Source organism: Eptesicus fuscus, chromosome 18, assembly GCF_027574615.1.
Source record: "Eptesicus fuscus isolate TK198812 chromosome 18, DD_ASM_mEF_20220401, whole genome shotgun sequence".
Classification (NCBI taxonomy): domain Eukaryota; kingdom Metazoa; phylum Chordata; class Mammalia; order Chiroptera; family Vespertilionidae; genus Eptesicus; species Eptesicus fuscus.
This window is the reverse complement of record NC_072490.1, coordinates 10,504,075-10,522,749: the sequence shown is the minus strand read 5'-3', so window position 1 is coordinate 10,522,749 and position 18,675 is coordinate 10,504,075. Positions and strand designations below refer to the sequence as shown.

At 46.7% G+C, this 18,675-nt stretch overlaps 1 pseudogene; it reads right to left on the bottom strand.

Annotated features, from left to right (window-relative positions):
• Positions 1 to 16,122: 16,122 nt before the first annotated feature.
• Positions 16,123 to 16,711, bottom strand: LOC103297397 (60S ribosomal protein L17-like; annotated as a pseudogene).
• Between the last annotated feature and the right edge of the window lie 1,964 nt (positions 16,712 to 18,675).

The window sequence follows — 18,675 nt, the reverse complement described above, 5'->3', positions numbered from 1 at the left end:
TCTGCTCTGGCTTCTAAAAGAATCTTCATCCCAAGAAGCAAAGGTAAAATAGTAAGAGGACATAGACCACAGCAATGGGTCTTTGGTAGCAGCCAACAAAAAAAAAAAAAAAAAACAGAACTAATCAGCAAAGAGAATTCTAAGAATCCCACAAAAGCCAAGTCTCTATTTGGTCCCTGAGAGCCATGGGCTGGGAAGGCAAGAGAACCAGTGTCTAATCCCAGACCGGACAGTTGATTGGCCTGTTTCTTCATCTATAATATGTTCACGGCCCAGCTCCTGACACTGTAGGTGAGAAATTCTGAGCAGAGACTTAAAGAACCCCCTTTGGAATGTATGAATACACAGTTTGTGGCAGCCTTGCAGTACTCTTCTTTAAAAAAAAAAAAAAATGAAAGGCAACCTATCCCTAATCCCCCACCCCCGTCCTGCAGCGCTCACTGGCTCATGGCAGGCAGCCAGGTTGGTGTGGACAGACAGAACCAGAGCAAGCAGAGCATCCATCCTCTAGCCTGACTTGGCAGCCGCTAATGGTGTGAACCACACCACCACCTCCTGTGGTCCTCTCATTATTCAGGTAGGAATTTCCTTATCAAGTATGAATATCAGTCTCCATCTCTCCAACACCAACTCCTCCCTTCCAAAGTTGCTTCCCAGGAACGGCTGATGTTCTCCCCGCCTCCCTGGAGATGTCCCAAAGAGAGCTTGCAGTTGCCACCTAAACTGATTAGTCAGTCATAAAATCAAGTTAATGGGTTATGACTAGCTTAAACACACACACACACACACTGAGAAAATATCATTGTGCCTCACCCTGTAGAGAGAATAAATATACTGCGGAACTCTTGTGGCAGTTTTATACTTTTACAGTATATGTGTGTGGGTGGATGTGGTCTCTATGGCTGGTCTTGGTCAAAAGCAGACTGAGAAACATATGCCTAAGCGGGATCTGATTCTGGGGATGAATGCCACACCCCCCAAGCCACTTCCATCCCCTGTGGAGGATGCATGGGCCAGCAGCGGGTACTGAGAACTCAAGCACCCACCCTGCCATTCCACAAAATACAGCTAACCGGAAAACAGTGGAAACAAACTTCTGACTCTCCTTCAAGGTGGTACTTCCTGTAAGGCACAAAGAGGATGCTCCATAAAAGACCAAGCCATCTGTGTAACAGCCTTGCCTGAGAAAGGTGCCTGGCACCCGGGAGGCTCAGCAGCGGGGGGCAGAATCTGGGTGCCGAGCATGCAAGGCCCTATTGCTCCCTGATATTTCCTCCAGCTAAGGATTGATTGGGCTAATAGCAACGGGGCTGGGGACTACAGAACTCAGAGCCCCCCTTCTCTCTCCTCCTTTGGACATTATTTTCCAAATTGCACATCTCCCTAAAAACCCTCGCCAGGAAGCACCACAGCGTGCAGCCTCCCAGAAACAACCCCAGCATGGAAGGGGGGCTGGCCCGCGCTTGCAAGCCCAAAGCAGCGCTATCTCAGCGGCGTGGCAAACGCGCAGGGCTCCCCGGGGGTGTGCGCTGAGGGGGTGCGGACTGCGCCTCCCAGGCTCCACGTTGGAAAACCATCGGAAGCAGAAGCCTGTGGGCTTCTGGGGATTTCCCCTTCTCGGCCTGGCAGCTCCCCGGCCCTAGACTCGGTGAGCCCGTCAGCCGAAAACGTTGGGCGGGGCAGCCCCTTTCGCTCAAGCCCCACTCGCGATCGGGAGGGCAGAGCAGGAGGCCTGCCCGGGGCTGGAATCGCGAGGCTCCCCCTGCCTGGAAGCGGCCACTCTCCAAGTTCCCCGCAAATCCCGCCCCGCGCCCGGGTGCGTGCCCGGGGGCGCGTCCGCAGGTCTTCTCCACAGAACGTGCAAGCGGCCCCGGGGACCGGAGGTTTCCCCCCCCCCTCCCCCCAGCAGGCGGGCGGTGGGCCCGGGAGCCGCGGCTTCGGTGCCCGGGTGGGGAGAGGCAGGCCGCGCGCCACCGCAGTCCTGTCGCAGCGCGTGCCCTCGCCCCCCCGGGGCCCGGCAGGCCGGAGCCGCCCCCCGCCCGACCCCGCGCGGCAGGACCGGGTCTGCACCTGGATGAGCGCGGGGGGCCGCGGGCAGGGCCCGCCCGGCCTCCATCTCGGGGGTCGCCGGCCCCCGCGCGCGCGGCCGCTTCCCGCCTGGAGGAGGTGCGGGGCCCGCAAGGCCGGCGGCTCCCCCCGCGCTTCCCGCGCCGCGTACGCACCTAATTGCCCGCGGGTCCCACATGGCCGGGGCCTGAGCGCCCGCGCGGGGCCCGCCGTCGCCGCCTCGGGAGCCGCTGGCTGGCGGGCAGGGCGCGGCGGGCGGTGCGGAAGCCCGAGACCGCGGCCCCGGCGGGGGCGGCGCGTGCAGCAGCCGCGCGAGGGGCCCCGGCTCCGGGAGGCGCGGCGCCCGGGGCCGTGACGAGCGGGGCGGCGGCGCGGGGACCCCGGCGGCCGGCTGTGTGCAGCGCAGACCGAGGCCAAGTTTCCACGTAGTTGCGAGAGCCGAGGCCTGTCACGTGCACGTCGCCGCTGGTGGGAGGGGGTGTCTGTCCCCGGGTTCGGAGAGGCGTCTCGACGGCCCTCAGGCGGCGTGTGTGAGCTCCCCATGGAGGGGCCCCGCGGCCGCCGAGGAAGGACGGTGCCTCCGGGCCGGGCACCTCGGGGCCTGGGCACACGCACCCCCTCCGACACGTCTCCGTCACCCGCGAAGTGCCCTCGGCGGGGCCGCCGCGATGGCCGCGGAAACCGAGGGCCATGCTCCGCCCGAGGGCCTAGCCCGCCTCTCCTCCCCTCCGCCCCCGCCCCACAGAGACGCCGCGGCCACCAGCCCGCGCCCACCGGCTGCCACTTCCTGTCGATCCCGGGGGGGGGGGGGGGGGGCCTCCAATGCCCTCACTCACTCCGAGTCCGATCCTCCGTCCTTGGAACCCGGGGGGTCCAGGTGGGAAGAGGCCAGCGAGGCCTCCGGCCTCTGGACGCTCACAGCGGCGTCCATGGCGCCTGCCGTCGAGGAAGGGCGCCTCTCGCCACAGGCCGGAAGTGGCCTGGAACCGCCTGGAAGGGCAGAGGGACCCTGCGCTGGGGGGCAGTGAGGGCAACCTCAGGCTGCCACTTCCGGCATCGATGGGGCGCTCGGAGCAGCGCTCGCGCTCTCTCTCTCTCTCTCTCTCTCTCTCCCCCACCGCCCTGCTCCTATCGGGTCCTCAATGTCTTGGGATCCCTTTCGCACACACCCCTCCGCCCTCTCCGGAGGCAAAGCTGCACACAGCCGGCAAGTCCCGTGGCAGAGAGGGACACCGAAGCAGAAGTTTCCATAGAATGGAGGACAGTGAGCACCATGCACGCTCCCCGCGTACTTCGGAGTCGAGAACTAGCCTCTCAGTCTAGTTAGTGGTCTTCTTGCTTCCGGGGTCTCCCTTCCTCCCATTTCTCCCGTGCATCCATCTTTCCCCGCCCCCTCCCCCCCCAATATCGCTGTGCATCACTTCCTGTTCAGAAGCCTTCATCGGCATCCCACTGCCTCCTCGAGGCCAGATTTGAGACTCGTCTCTCGTCTCGGGACAATGTGACCCTTACCTCGAACACGATTCCAGTGGTCCCCAAACTTGGCTGCACATTGGAATCAGCCGAGGGTCTTTTAAAATTACGGATGTCTGGCTCCCTACTTCCGGATCGTCTGATTTCATTGGTAGGGGGTATGAGTGGGCGTGGGGTATAACACGGGGATCTTTACGTTCCCCAGGGGGTTATAACATGAAGTGAAATTGGGGAAACACTCCAAGGAAGAGAAAGAGAGAGAGAGAAAAATTGTTGACCTGCTGTTCCACTGATCCATGCACTCATTCGTTGATTCCTGTATGTGCCCTGACTGGGGATTGAACCCACAACCCTGGTTCATGGGGATGACGCTCCAACAGCTACCCAGGCCAGGGCAACACTGCTACTTATTGTTTTGTTTCCCCCCAGTTTTATGAATCATCAGGTAAAAAAAAAAAAAAAATGTTTAGCTTGTGCTGGTCTGAAAACCTTCACCCTCCATATGTAGTTTGGCTGAGTATAAAATTCTAGGTTGGAAATAATTTTCCTTCAGGATTTTGAAGCTATTACTCCAGTGACCACTAGCTTCCAGTACTGCTATTGAAAATTCTGAAAATATCCAATTACCCATTTTATGTGACCTCTCTGGGTTTTGTTGTTGTTGTTTGTTTGTTGTGGGGTTTTTCCCTGGAAGTCTGAAATACCTTCTTTTTCTCCCCAAATGTTTCAAAATTGCACAATGATGTGCTTTGATGTGGGCCCACTCATCCATTCCACTGGAACGAATGGGTTCTTTCCGTCTTAAAACTCAAGCTCTCTAGTTCTGGGAAATGGTCTTGAAAGTTTTTGTTGGTTATTTCTTCTCCATTTTCCCTCTTTTGTCTTTTTGGAAATCCTATTAGTCCAATATTGAACTTCCAGAATTGGTCCCTGTAGTACACTCCCCTGATTTTCAAATCACTTCTCTCCTACAGTTAAGACTTCCTCAACTTTATCTTCTGATTCTTCGTTAAAAATTTTTTTATATCATACTTTGATTTTTCCCAATGCTCTTCCTTATTCTGTGAGCATCCCTTTGTTGGAGCACTCCATTCTCCTTTTCATGGTCACTAGGCAGCTGTACTAAGAAATGAGGAGGATCTCGGTATAACACTATGAGGCTTAAGGCCAGGAAATATTAAGTGGGAAAAAGCTAGGTGAGAATGGTGTTTATTGTATGCTGCCTTTAGAGCAGTGGTTCTCAACCTTCCTAATGCCGTGACCCTTTAATACAGTTCCTCATGATGTGGTCACCCCCAACCATAAAATTATTTTCGTTGCTACTTCATAACTGTAATTTTGCTACTGTTAATGAATCATAATGTAAATATCTGATATGCAGGATGTCTTAGGCGACCCCTGTGAAAGGATCGTTCGACCCCTAAAGGGGTCGCGACCCACAGGTTGAGAACCGCTGCTTTAGAGTAAGAAGGAGAGGTGACTATTTTTATACATTTGCTTATATTTTCTGACAGAAACAATGGATGGAAAACCAAAAACTAAGACAAATGATTACTTATAAGGAAGAAGAGAGTAGAGGGGAAAACAGGGTAGCTAAGCTTCTTTAAAGAATATTAATTTGAGCCCGGCCAGTGTAGCTCAGCGGTTGAGCATCAACCCATGCACCAGAAGGTCACCAGTTCGATTCCTGATCAGGGCACATTCCTGGGTTGCAGGCTTGGTCTCCAACAAGGGGCATGCAGGAAGCATCCGATTGATGTGGATGTTTCTCTCTCATTGATGTTTCTATCTCTCTCTCCCTCTCCCTTCTTCTCTCTCTAACACGAATAAAAACATATATTTTAAAAAAAGAATATTAATTTGAAAGAGCAGGAAAATCACTTGGCAAGTGTCCAGAAGTCTCTCTTCTCTGAATCTGTGGCTTGTCCCTTACTATGATGTTTTGAGGACCAGAGCCTTGCTTCTTACATGTGGTTGGTTGGTTGAAAGAATACCAAGCTCTACTCCCTTGAAAGTGTCCAAGAACCCATTTTGATAACCTTGAATAACTGAAAATTGACAGATGATCCTAGGGACTTAGGCAGGCCAGATCATCACTGTCAGAAACATCAAATGAAAACAAACAACATATATATACACACACAAATGAAACATTAAGCATTTTGTTGTACAATCAGTTGGTCAAAGGGCTGAGACTAGAAAACACTGATGAGCTCAGAATGGGTTTGGCTGTGTGCTGCTTGGACCCTGAGCTCGGTCCATCCTGGGTTTTGGTGCTAAAGAATGATGTCATTGGGGGCATTATCTATTCATAACATATTACATATGCCTAGAGGCAGACATGTTTACACAATAGGAAAAACCACACTGAAGCAAATTCTGTTTTCCATTTCCACTTCAGTAGAGCTGATTCTTACCCTGTGTAGCACTCTGAGAATACTAATTGTGTCATATATGATACTGATCTAGCCTGATAACATAAGAGGAAGGGCAGAATGAACTATGTACAGTCCAAACTTGAGACATACAGATATATACGCCCTCAAACAGATACACCCAAAGGTACACCCACACCAAGAATTGTGCATTCTCAGACACGTATACTGTACACAGAGAGTAAACTAATGAACATGCTCATTCAAATTCATGCAGCTACAAAAACACACTCACATGATACTCTTCCTTGGTTTCTTCACTGTAATTGAGCATAGCTATTCACTTCTAAACCCGCCAATTCCCCATCCAATCCCTCCCCATAGCGAGAGCTGCCCCTTTCAGCCTCTGAGTCAGCCCTGACAGAGGCAGATGTACTATAATCAGTAGCCTTTATGCCCACATTCCTGACTATTGACTACACCCACCTGGAAGGGCTAATCCTGGAGCCTCCCATACCCTTAGAACAGTGGTTCTCAACCAGGGGTCTGAAGACATTTTGATGATCCTAACTCAGTGGGAGAGGGGAAAGGATGCTGCTTGCATCTACTAGGTGGAGGTCAGGGATGCTGCTAAACATGCAAGATCAGTCCCCCATAGCAGAGAATTATCCAGTCTAAAATGACAATAGTGCCAAGGTTGAGAAACCTTGCCTTGGAAGAAGGAGTGGGCAATTGTCCTGCCCTTTGCAACTTGCTAGTAAACCCCTGGGGGCTGTTTCTTCCTTGTTGACTGGCCATGGTTTATACCACCAGACCTCAACCCTGGACACAGCTACTTGGATCAGGGTGGGCAGGCACCTATCCCAAGGGCAGTCAATGAAGACTAACCAGTTCCCACTCAGGCAGACTGGTGAGAACAGGGGCCATGGCGATTTTCTGGACCAGACCATTTCTCAGCAATTTGCACTGGAGGTTAAGTGGAGAGCCAGGGCAACTGATATGCTATGCTCAATTACAGTGAAGAAACCAAGGAAGATGAAAAATTTTGAGAGAGAGCAGCCGTACAGGCCATAAGGGCCAGAGTCAGCCAAAGGTGTCAGGTAGAGAAAGAGATACACAGCGTGAAAGCAGTTGGTTGGGAAAGCAGGAGAGATGGACACAGATGCAGAGCGACTGGGACATCTTGATATTAAGTGATGAGTAAATGCTTGTCGGCAAGAGTCAGTGGGAACCAGGTTATCTTAAAGAAATATCCACCTTGTTTCCCAACGGCAGGAGGCCCAGCTGAAAGGTGGTTTCTGCAAACCTGAGAGGCTTGCCTCTCTTGTTACTGCCTATGACAGTGGTCGGCAAACTCATTAGTCAACAGAGCCAAATATCAACAGTACAACGATTGAACTTCCTTTTGAGAGCCACATTTTTTAAACTTAAACTTCTTCTAACGCCACTTCTTCAAAATAGACTCGCCCAGGCCGTGGTATTTTGTGGAAGAGCCACACTCAAGGGGCCAAAGAGCCACATGTGGTTCGCGAGCCGCCGTTTGCCGACCACTGGCCTATGACTTCATGATAGACCCTGTTGTGGGCTAATTGTGTACCCTCCCCCCCCAAAAAAAATATGAAGTTCCCAGCCCCTGCACCTCAGAATGTGACATTGTTTGGGATGAGGTCATACTGGAATAAGGTGGGCATCTAATCCAATATGACTGGTGTCCTTATAAGAAGATGGCCGTATGAAGACACAGCAACACGGGGAGAATGCCATGTGAAGATGCAGGCAGGGATGAGAATGATACGTTTAAAGCCAAGGAATGCCAAGGATTAACAGCTGTCGTCAGAAGCTAGGAGAGAGGCATGGAACAGATTCTCCCTCGGAACCCTCAGAAGAAACCGACCCTGTTGACTCATGGATTTGGTTGGACATCTAGCCCCCCAGAACTCTGGGAGAATATGGTTCTGTTGTTTTAAGCCATTCGGTTTGTAGTACTTCGTTACAGCAGACCTAGCAAAGGAATATAGCCCTCATGACCTAAGGTCACCTAAGTGCATCTATGTTCTTAACTCTTTGGCCCTGGCTGTGAGTGTGGGAAGATTCCAGAACTCTGGCTCTCCTCTGACCATGCCCCTCTCTAGGGGGTGAGGAGTCCACTGGCCCAAAGGGATGTGCCCTCCACCACCCACACCTTCCTTCTAGACCATGATCTGCATCATAATTCCCTGCCCAAATGGCCCTGAGCCTGCTTTCAGAGTCTGGCCAGGCCTGTTTCTTGAGTTTGTCTTTCTGAGAGAAGACCAAGCTTCTAGGTACAGGGGTAGCAAAGGGCACCTGTTGCCAGGAGCATGCGGAGCCATGACAGAACTTAACTTGTGGGCTGGGGTGTGCACACACATGTGCATGTCATGCTGTAGGACAGAGATGGGACTAGGAAGAGAAAGACAGCAGGCTGTGGGCCCCAGACCTCCATTTGTACTACTGCCCGCCCCCCCCCCCCCCCCCAGATGATCGAGGTAGATTTATCTCACTCTCACAGACCAGGATTAATGTCCAAGGGATGGGTCCTGAGCATGTTCTCTCATCATTCTTTTTGTTCCTTGTGTAAATTCCAGCCACAGAAGTGGCCTCATTTCTCCTCCTTTATTCTGACCCATCTTTCTACAGAGGGTGGGACCTCTGGGTGGCGCTCTACACAACCAATCTCAGCAGCTGGATCAGCTCCAGCACTCCCCTCTTCCCCTCCCTCCCTCCCTCCCTCTCTCTTCACCTCACTGCCTCCAGGAACAGGATCTGCACCAGGCTTCTTGAGAATCCTAGCCCACTCCTCCTGTAGCTGGGGTGAGATTTCAAAACAGAGGTTACAAATTTAGTTGACTACAGGGACTAGGCTAGGCAAGTAGCACAACTGAGCATATCTGGCCAGGTATAAGTACCAGCGAGAGGTAAGGTTTGCAGCTAACCACCTGCCCAGGTTGTGGGCTCAATCCCCAGTGTAGGGCGATCAATGATTCTCTTTCATCAATGATGTTTCTATCTCTCTCTTCCTCTCCCTCTGAAATCAATAAAAATACATTTAAAATAATAATAATTAAGTGGCCCCAGATGACTATTGACATAGGGAAGGTGAGCTTGATGTCAAAAATCTTTTTTTTTGGTCAAAATCTTTTTCTTTTTTTTTAAATAGAAAGCAGAAATCTTGATTTTATTATGTGAAGTTCCACTTGACTAATCAACATTTTAATACAGTGCACACCAAATAAAAGCCAGGCACTGACAGGTCAGCTAGGTCAGCCAAGTTTATTGCCACTAATAAAAATAAACACTATACTAGATTGGGTTGGCAAGCTGAGGCCAGCTGGGAGGTTCCCCACATGGGGTTTGCCCTGAACTCATGGAATTCCTGACAGTTTGAGGAAATAATGATGGTGTTTTCACGTGTTGCTATTTTTGCAGCCTGATATGGCCTTTCCACCCTCTTCTATCTGGTAAACGCTGCAAGTCCCTATATGACTCACCTCCATCATCACCTCCCATGGGTAAGCCTGGACTGACCCCACCCGCCCAGCCCAAGCTTCCCCATTTTCACCACTTCCTGCTCACTGCTCCTTATTGATGTTTCTGTTCCAACCCATATCACATGGTTTTATAACTGTTTCCTTGTCATCTACCACTAGACAGCGAGCACCTCAGCATCTAGGATTCTTTCTTCATTCTCTGTTTCCAGCTCCCTGGCACGTAGCTGACACAATGCTTGTGGAATGAATGAATAAACAATGCATATCAGTAATGAAACCAACGTCACAGCTAAATTGGTACTCCTGACAATAAGTGTGTGGGCGATGTTTATAAGAGATTAGGAGTGGGGCAAAATCATGCTCATCAGGATGACCAAGGAATTTGCATTTGAACTGGGAAAATGATTCTCCTGAGGGAGAGGGAGGAGTAAAAGAAGAACAATCCAGAAATGAAACTAGGACCGAAAGCCTGAGGTGGGCTCCAATGGTGAGAATGGTAGGGGAAGCAAGACAACGAATGAAATTAAGCAATGGTAATGGAGACTGGTGAAGGGGAACTAGGGGGAGAGGGTTGTGTAGGGAAAACTCAAGGGGTGGGATGATAAGAAGTGCTGCACTTGTAAAGGGTTTTGTTTCCTATGGTGAGCTGGTGGTTTTCCCCAACTGCAGTCCTGGAGGGGCTTGCTACTCCTGGAGCTGTGGCTTTCATTTCGGTATGCTGCCACCTTGAGGCTGGGGTGTGCAGTTACACCACTAGGTGACAGGCTCAAATTTCACCTCCAAGAGGAAACCCTATTCAAGCCCAGCGCTTTTATCCATTCAATTTAAGAGCATTTAAATAGCATTCACAAAGTTCCTTTACATCAGCTGAGGTCAAGCAAAAGGAAAACCATACGCTATTCCTTTTGCAACCCCCAGGCCCCTCCCTGATCCTTATTCTTTGTCTCCTGTTTTCCTCCTAGTCTGTAACCCCTTTAGGACAGAGGTTTATTCATCTTTGCTTCCCCCACAGGCCCTTGCACACTGCAAATGTTTCTTTGTTTTAAATAGCTGCTTAGTGTATTTATATGATGATGATATCTTACAGCAAGTTTGTTTAAAGATCCAAAAACAAGTGGAATGAGCTGTACACAAAAGGACAACTGTTGTATGATTCCACTTATGTGAGTCACCATATGCTAATTCACAATTAGCAGGATAGTGGTTACCAGGGTCCAAGGGGGAACGGGAGGGGTACTTGTTTAATGGAACAAGGAAAAAGTTCTGGAGGGAGATAGTGGTGACAGTGCGTGCACTTTATGCCACTGCACTGTATATTTTAAAATGGCTAAAATGGGAAATTTTATTTTGTGTGTATTTTACCGCAGTAAAAAAAAAAGAAAGAAAGAAAGCTGGTCTACCTCTATTAATATAAGACAAATAGAATTTAGGTCAATCTGGAGGACAGAGAGGGCCACTTCACTATGACAAAAGGTTCAAGTCATCAGGAAGAATTAACCATTCTAAATGTGTATGTTCCAAATAACTGGTATGTGTAAAGCAAAAGCTGTCAGACCCACAGAGAAATTCACAAGGCTGGTGAGAGATTTTAGCAATGTTGTTTTGGTAACTGGTAGAACAGAAGTCAAAAATTCTACACATCAGCACCAGACAACATGATTAAGAATGTTTATAGCAGCATTATTCACAATAGCCCCAAACTGGAAATAACCTAAATGTCCATCAATAGTAGAAGGAATGAATACATTGTGTTAGATTTGTGCAATGGAATATACTACATAGCAACAAAAATTAACGAGCTACAGCTATGTGCAACAGCATGGAGGAATTTCAAAATACAACGTTGAGCAACTGAGGTCAAATGTAAAATAACACACACTATCCTATATAATAAAAGGCTAATATGCAAATCGACCGAATGACAGAACAACTGGTCGCTATGACGTGCATTGACCATCAGGTGGCAGACGCTCAACACTGGGGCTGCCCCTTGGTGGTCAGTGCGCTCCCACAGGGGGAACACCGCTCAGCCAGAAGCCCGGGCTCATGGCTGGTGAGTGCAGCGGCAGTGGCGGGAGCCTCTCCCGCCTCTGTGGCAGTGCTAAGGATGTCTGACTGCCGGCTTAGAACTGCTCCCCTGAGTGCTCCTGGACTGTGAGAAGGCACAGGCCGGGCTGAGGGACCCCCCAAGTGCATGAATCTCGTGCACTGGGCCTCTAGTATTATTCTATTTATGTGAAGCTAAAAAATAAACAAAACTAGACTGTGTTTAGGGATTCATATTTACGTGATAACATTATTTTTTTAAAGCAATAGTGTTATTCCCATTAGAGAATTGTGGATATCTCTAAGAGGGAAGGGCAGCATTGTGAGGAAAGGGTCATATGAGCTGAGGGTGGAATGTGTTGGTGTGGACTTTAGGGTTTTGACAAAATTTATTTTATGGCCTGGGTGGTGGTTATATGAATATTTATGACTACTCATTAAGAGACAAATTTATGTTTATGTACCTTTCTATATATGTGTTCTATGTCACAATTAAAAACATTTTTTAAAATGAATTAGTGGAGTACACCTTCAAAGTTCCGTGGGAGAACAATACCTCGCCAAGGTAGCTATCAAGATGGAGAACAGAGTAAAGCTATAATGATTCAGAGAGTTTATCTACTATTTACCCTTTCTGAAGGAAATTAACTGAAGGTGTTGGCCAAGAAATCTAGTGTGAGGAGTGTGTAGGAAACAATGCTAGAACTAACTTGTTAATCTAATGAAAAGAGAGCCCAAGATGACAGCTTGCAGCAGGGTTTGGAAGAAATCTGCCTAAATTAAAATAGGTAAATGGCCTCCCAAAAGATGTCCTAAAGAATTCCAAAATAGACCGTGAGCAATTTTAGAATAAAAAAAAAGAAACTCTCATTGCTATGGTGCAAAAGGCTTTTACTTTTCCCAAGGTCGGGGGCAGGGCACAACAAAACATTCCAAGAAGATAGGACAGTTAGGATCTAGATTTGAAGTAAACTAAAATGTGATATGAATTCCAGCAACTATGGTAGTTTAAGAAAATAGACTGCATTTGATGATTTGCTAGGAACATTGTCCTTTGAGGGGTCCCGGGCTGTGACATTATAAGTATAGGAAAAAGTGTAATAAATATGTCACAATTTATTATTTATTAATTTTAAACTTCTAGCATAGACCTGGAGACTGAGTATGTGGGGTGGTTGATTTCCGAACAGAATGTTATAAACTTTTTTTAACCTTGGCAATGTATAAATATAAAAGCAGACTCCCCTAACCCAACCCGCTGATTGTGTGGTCCAAGGGACTAAGAGGTAGAAATGGGAGGAGGGACGGAGGCAGGGGAAGGGGAAACACAAATCGTTTATGAATAGAATCTAAATTTGCAAAACTAACCAGCGGAACAAAAACCAATACAACTCTGAAAAAGTGAAGCAAGAAGAATAGGAGAAATGGGGTGGTATGAATTTGCTAAGTTCTTACTTATCACAGTTGGCCACAGAGAGAATGTTTAGAGCTGATAAATTAACAATATACTAGCAATAGAGATATATTAAACCAAAAGACCTACTCTAAGAAAAGGTTCCAAGTGTTTATTACTACAGCATAGCAATGAGGGAGGAGCGAAGGCACCAAAGCTCTATATTCTGTCTTTTGGCATTTTTAAAAAATAAATCTTTATCGTTCAGATTATTACAGTTGTTCCTCTTTTCCCCCCACATAGCTCCCCTCCACCCAGTTCCCACCCCACCCCATGCCCTTACCCCCCGCCCCACTGTCCTCATCCATAGGTGTATGATTTTTGTCCATTCTCTTCCCGCCCGCCCCCCATCATTTTCCCCCAAGGATGATCAGTCCACTCCCTTCCTATGCCCCTGATTCTATTATATTCACCGGTTTATTCTTCTTTTGGTATTTTTTATTTTTCTATAAACCATCAATAGATCTGAATAAGCAGACTCAAGGGGAGTATTTGGTGAGGAGGCTTTCTTTTTCTATGTACACTTGCTGTGGACACGTTCATGCCTGCTGCCCGGCACCATTCATTAAGTAGGCCCCTGTTGCCAGGGAAACCAGCTTTTCACTGATACCAAAGATAATGCTGAGAGGCCTGCTGTTCACCAAGCAACCTTTCTCTTGAGACACATCACCTTCCCGAACCATCTCTTGTTCTGCTGTGATGCTGTCCAGCTGCAGGAAGCTTGCGCCTGCTGTCTCCCACTCCCCTCTTTGTTGCCTGTGACGCTGGTCCTTGAGCATGACCTGCTGCCCTTGTTTTGTCACAAGCAAATCTGCTCATGAGACATGAGTAGCAGTCATTTGTGTGTGTGTGTTTTTAAACGATATACATCAAAGCGCAGAGAATAGTATAAAACCACATGACTGTTTCCATACTTGCTTCATTGACCCCAGGGGGAGAGAGGGAGAGCAGAGAGAGGGCTTTTTTTTTTTTTAAAAATACTAATTATGTTGACATACAAATAATGTATATTGATGCACAGATCTTAAGCATGTATACAGTTTTATGAGTTTTGACAAATCTATACACCTGAAGAACCAAAAGCCCAGTCAAGATACACGGTACTTTCATCAACCCAGAAAGTTCCTTCTTGGACCTTTTTAGTCAATAACACACATGCATGCACGCACACACATACAAATACACACACACACAAATACACACACACACACACACACACACACACACACACACACCCTACTCCCATCTCCTTGCTCCCACTCACCCTGTCTATCCCCAACCACTACTCTGATTTCTACCACCACAGTATCACCATAGTTAGGATTTTTCTGTTCTTCACTTTCATGTAAATAGTATTTCCGTTTTGCATCTGGTTTCTTTTGCTCAGGATAGTGTTTTAGACATTCATCCATGTTGTTATGTGTATCGGTAGTTTGTTCTAGATTAGTATTCCATTGTATGAATAGTACACATTTTATCCACTTCCTATTGATGGACATTCCATTTGTTGCCAGTTTTTTGTTATTCTGAATAAAGCTGCTATGAACATTCTTTACAATGAAGTTTTTTTAAAAATATATATTTTATTGATTTTTTACAGAGAGGAAGGGAAAGGGATAGAGAGTTAGAAACATTGATGAGAGAGAAACTACGATCAACTGCCTCCTGCACACCTCCTACTGGGGATGTGCCTGCAACCAAGGTACATGCCCTCGACCGGAATCAAACCTGGGACCTTTCAGTCCGCAGGCCGATGCTCTATCCACTGAGCCAAACCAGTTAGGGCAACAATGAAGTTTTTTGTCACGTTTTCATATCTTGAGTAAATACCTAAGAGTGAAATTGCTGAGTCATGGGGTAGGCTTATGTTTAACTTTATAGGGTAGTGAAACTTGATTCTCCTTAAAAATTGTAGTAAAATACACATAACACAAAATTTACCATCTTAATCATTTTTAAGTGTACAATTGATGAGCAAAAATCACCCCTTTCCATTTTTAGAATTGTTTTCATGTTGCAAAACTGAAACTGTACCCATTAAATAACATCCCCCAGCCTCTGGCAACAATCTTTCTACTCTGTCTAGGAGCTTTAAAAAAAATTTTTTTTTTATTGATTTCAGAGAGGAAAGAAGAGGGAGAGACAGAAAGATTAATGAGAGAGAATCATCCATCAGCTCCCTCCTGCACACCCCCTACTAGGGATCGAATCTGGGCATGTGCCCTGACCAGGAATCGAACTGTGACCTCCTGGTTCGTAGGTCAATGCTAAATCACTGAGCCACACCAGCTGGGCTGTCTATGAATGTTACACTGTGTGTCAAGCTTGACAATGTAGTGGAATCAAACAGTACTTGTCTTTTTGTGACTGGTTTATTTCACTTAGCATTATGTCCTCAAGGTTCATCCATTTCCTTTGTAAAGCTGAGTAATATTCTATTGTATGTATATATCTCATTTTGTTTATCCATCCATTGCTTCCATCTTTTGACTATTGTGAATGCTGCTATGCACTTGAGTACAAAAATACCTCTTTGAACGCCCTCCTTCTCAGAAGTGGAAATGCTGGATCATATGATAATTGTTTTTAATTTTTTGAGGAACTGCCATACTGTTTTCTACAGTGATTGCACCATTTTACATTCCCATCAAAAACACACAAGGGCTCCAGTATCTCCACATCCTTGCTGACACTTATTCTGTTGTGTGTGTGTGTGTGTGTTTTAATATATTTTGACTGATTTCAGAGAGGAAGGGAGAGGGAAAGAGAGATAGAAACATCAATGATGAGAGACTGATTGGCTGCCTCCCGCACGCCCCACACTGGGGATTGAGCCCACAACTGGGCATGTGCCCTTGACTGGACTCATACCCGGGACCCTTCAGTCCCCAGACTAACGCTCTATCCACTAAGCCAAACCAACTAGGGCGGTTTTTGTTTTCTTAGTATCCATACTAATGAGTGTAAACTTGACTTGATTCATTTTTGTTATGGAATTTTTAAACATACACAAAAGACAAGAAATGTCTCCATGTACACACCCTCAAGCTTTAAAAATTGACATTGGATAGCACATAGAGAAGGCCATACTTCTATATGGCTATGAGAGCAGGAGCAAACAAAGATATATTTGGAACTACCAACTAAGGGTGGGTAACTGGTGCTCTTTTTTTTCTTTCTTTCTGCTTTTACTTTTATTTAGATTTATTTTATGCTGAATTTACTCCCGGGCCATGTTTTTCTTCAGTTTCTTCTGAGATATCTTTTTCTTCTGTGCCACCTCCTCTTCTGGTTTAGGAACAATCTGCTCCTTTCCAGTGAGGATCACCTCAATGTGGCAGGGAGAGCTCACGTGTGGGTTAATCCGCCCATGAGCTCTGTAGGTTCTATGCCGCATCTTGGGGGCTTTGTTCACCTGAATGTGCTCGATGACCAGAGTCTACATCTAAATCCTTAAGTTCAGCATTGCTCTCGGCACTTTTCAGCATGTGCAGCAGAAATTCAGCACTTTTTGGGCCACCGACTCTGTGTCCAGCCCACTGTTTTGCCTGGGCACACCTACCAACGCCACCATTGTAACGACGGAACGGCACACACTGCTTCTTTAAGGTGACGTCCTTCAGATACTTGGTGGCTTTTTGAATATACATGCCCTTGATGGCCTGGGCAGTTTCACGCGTGCTCTTGAAGTGATCGCGGAGATTGGAGCCTCTTGATTTGCATGATTTTGTGGGGTTTTCTGGGTCTAGCAAATAGCAAACCATCTTCAGAGGTCACCTATGGCTGCTTTGGGGAAGAGACTGGTGCTCTTTTTGCCTGTGTTTAAGACAAGGGATAACGGTCAAGCTTACCTGGTAAAGGAGCAGCAGAGAAAGGCCACAATCAATGGGCCATAAAGGAATCCGCACCATTATTTATCCTTCCAACTATACCCTCCATATTCCCACTGACCACATAATTTTCCTGACTTGTCTTGGTGACTCATCTGGTCCACCAGAAGGAGACTAAACCAGATGCTGTAGGTAGAACTTAATCTGAACGTAGTAGTGGGCTGGTGGGCTTACCTGAAAACTTGAGGGAAAAAGCCAAACACAAACGCCAGAACTGAATTTTCCATCAAACCCTTGATCGATGTGCCCATGCTGGAAGCAAGAGCAGTGTTCTTTCGAATAGGAAACTCCTGAAATGAGTCCTCCAAACAACTGCAAGCGTTAAGTCAGCTATCCTTGAGCTGGTACTTACCTTTTCCCTGCCAGGAATGGAAGGTACCCCTTGTATTAAGCATATTTTCTGTATTCTTGATGCTTTGGCATCTGGGACCTTGCTGATCCAAGAGAGACTGATCGACCCAGGGCTGGCTAATTCCTGATATTGCTACTTAATTCCTACTCCCCTTGGAATATGCCTTTCATATGCAAACCAATTAATCCAGAGTATATACTTTGCATCACCTCCTTTTACACTCCACGAAGCAATATTCCTCTACTTTAATCATAAAGGCCCTTGATTATAGTCATTTGTCTCTTCTCTTTTTTTCTTAGTTAATCCAGCTAGGGGTGTGTAAGAAAAACCGATTTTCTCATGGGGGAAAAAAACCCATATAAATAAAATCAGAAAAAAATAACACATTGGGTAAATATTTATAATTTATATCACAGTCAAAGGACTAATATCCCTAATATATAAGGAGTTCCTAAAAATTTTACAAGGTCAACAGCCCAACAGAAAAATGGGCAAAAGATTTGAGCAGACAGTTCACAGAAAAAATATATATAGGATCCTTACACATATAAAAAAAAATGGTTCAGCTGGTTGGAGCATTATCCCGTACATCAAAAGGCTGCGGGTTCAATTTCCAGTCAGGGCACATACCCAGGTTCTGGGTTTGATCCCCAGTCGGGGTGCATACAGAAAGCAACTGATAGGTGTTTCTCATGTTGTTTTTTCCCCTTTCTTCCTTCCTCTCTCTAAACATATTCTCGGTGAGAATATAAAAATATATATTTTGAAAGGAATTATATAAATGGAGATATAACCATGTGTTAAGCAATAGTATTGTCTTCCAAATAATTTTGGTTTTCCTTCCAGGCACATGGAATGATATTCCGTGAACTTTGGTGTGGTCATGTGATTTACTTTAGCCAATGAAAGTGCTTTAAGGACCTATGAGTGAATTGCCATACTCTTCTCATTTCCCCAAGTGAGCAACCACACCCTAGATGGTGTCTTCTTGGTGGGCCTGAGTCTCACAATGAGGACAACTGAAGAGCAGGGATCAGTTAATGTTGTCTATGAAGGGTCGCATGGTACATATTTAGACTTTGTGGGCCACTCTGTCACAATTACTCAACTCTGCCATTTGTAGAGCAAAAGTGGCCATAGATAATATAGAAGTAAATGGGCAAGGCTGTCTTCCAATAAAACTATATATAGAAACAAGCACAGGACACATTTTACCTGTGGTAAACCCCTGACCTAAGGCAAAGTCCCTGCCCAAGTGAGAGAGAAGTGAGGTATTGAGATTTCTGTGGTTGTTATGGCACCCTACCCCATCCTTATACAGAAACTAGTTGTTAAAAAAAAAACCCACAATAACACATAAAATACTGAACATTGGCTGGCTGGTAGACAGTCAAGACACTGCTAGTGGAGGATGGAAGAAGTAACTTATGCAAGGGCAATTCCTATTATGGCCAGGCGAAACTGCCCCTTGAGAGAAGCTGGAAGGCCAATAATGAACCCTTTACTAAAG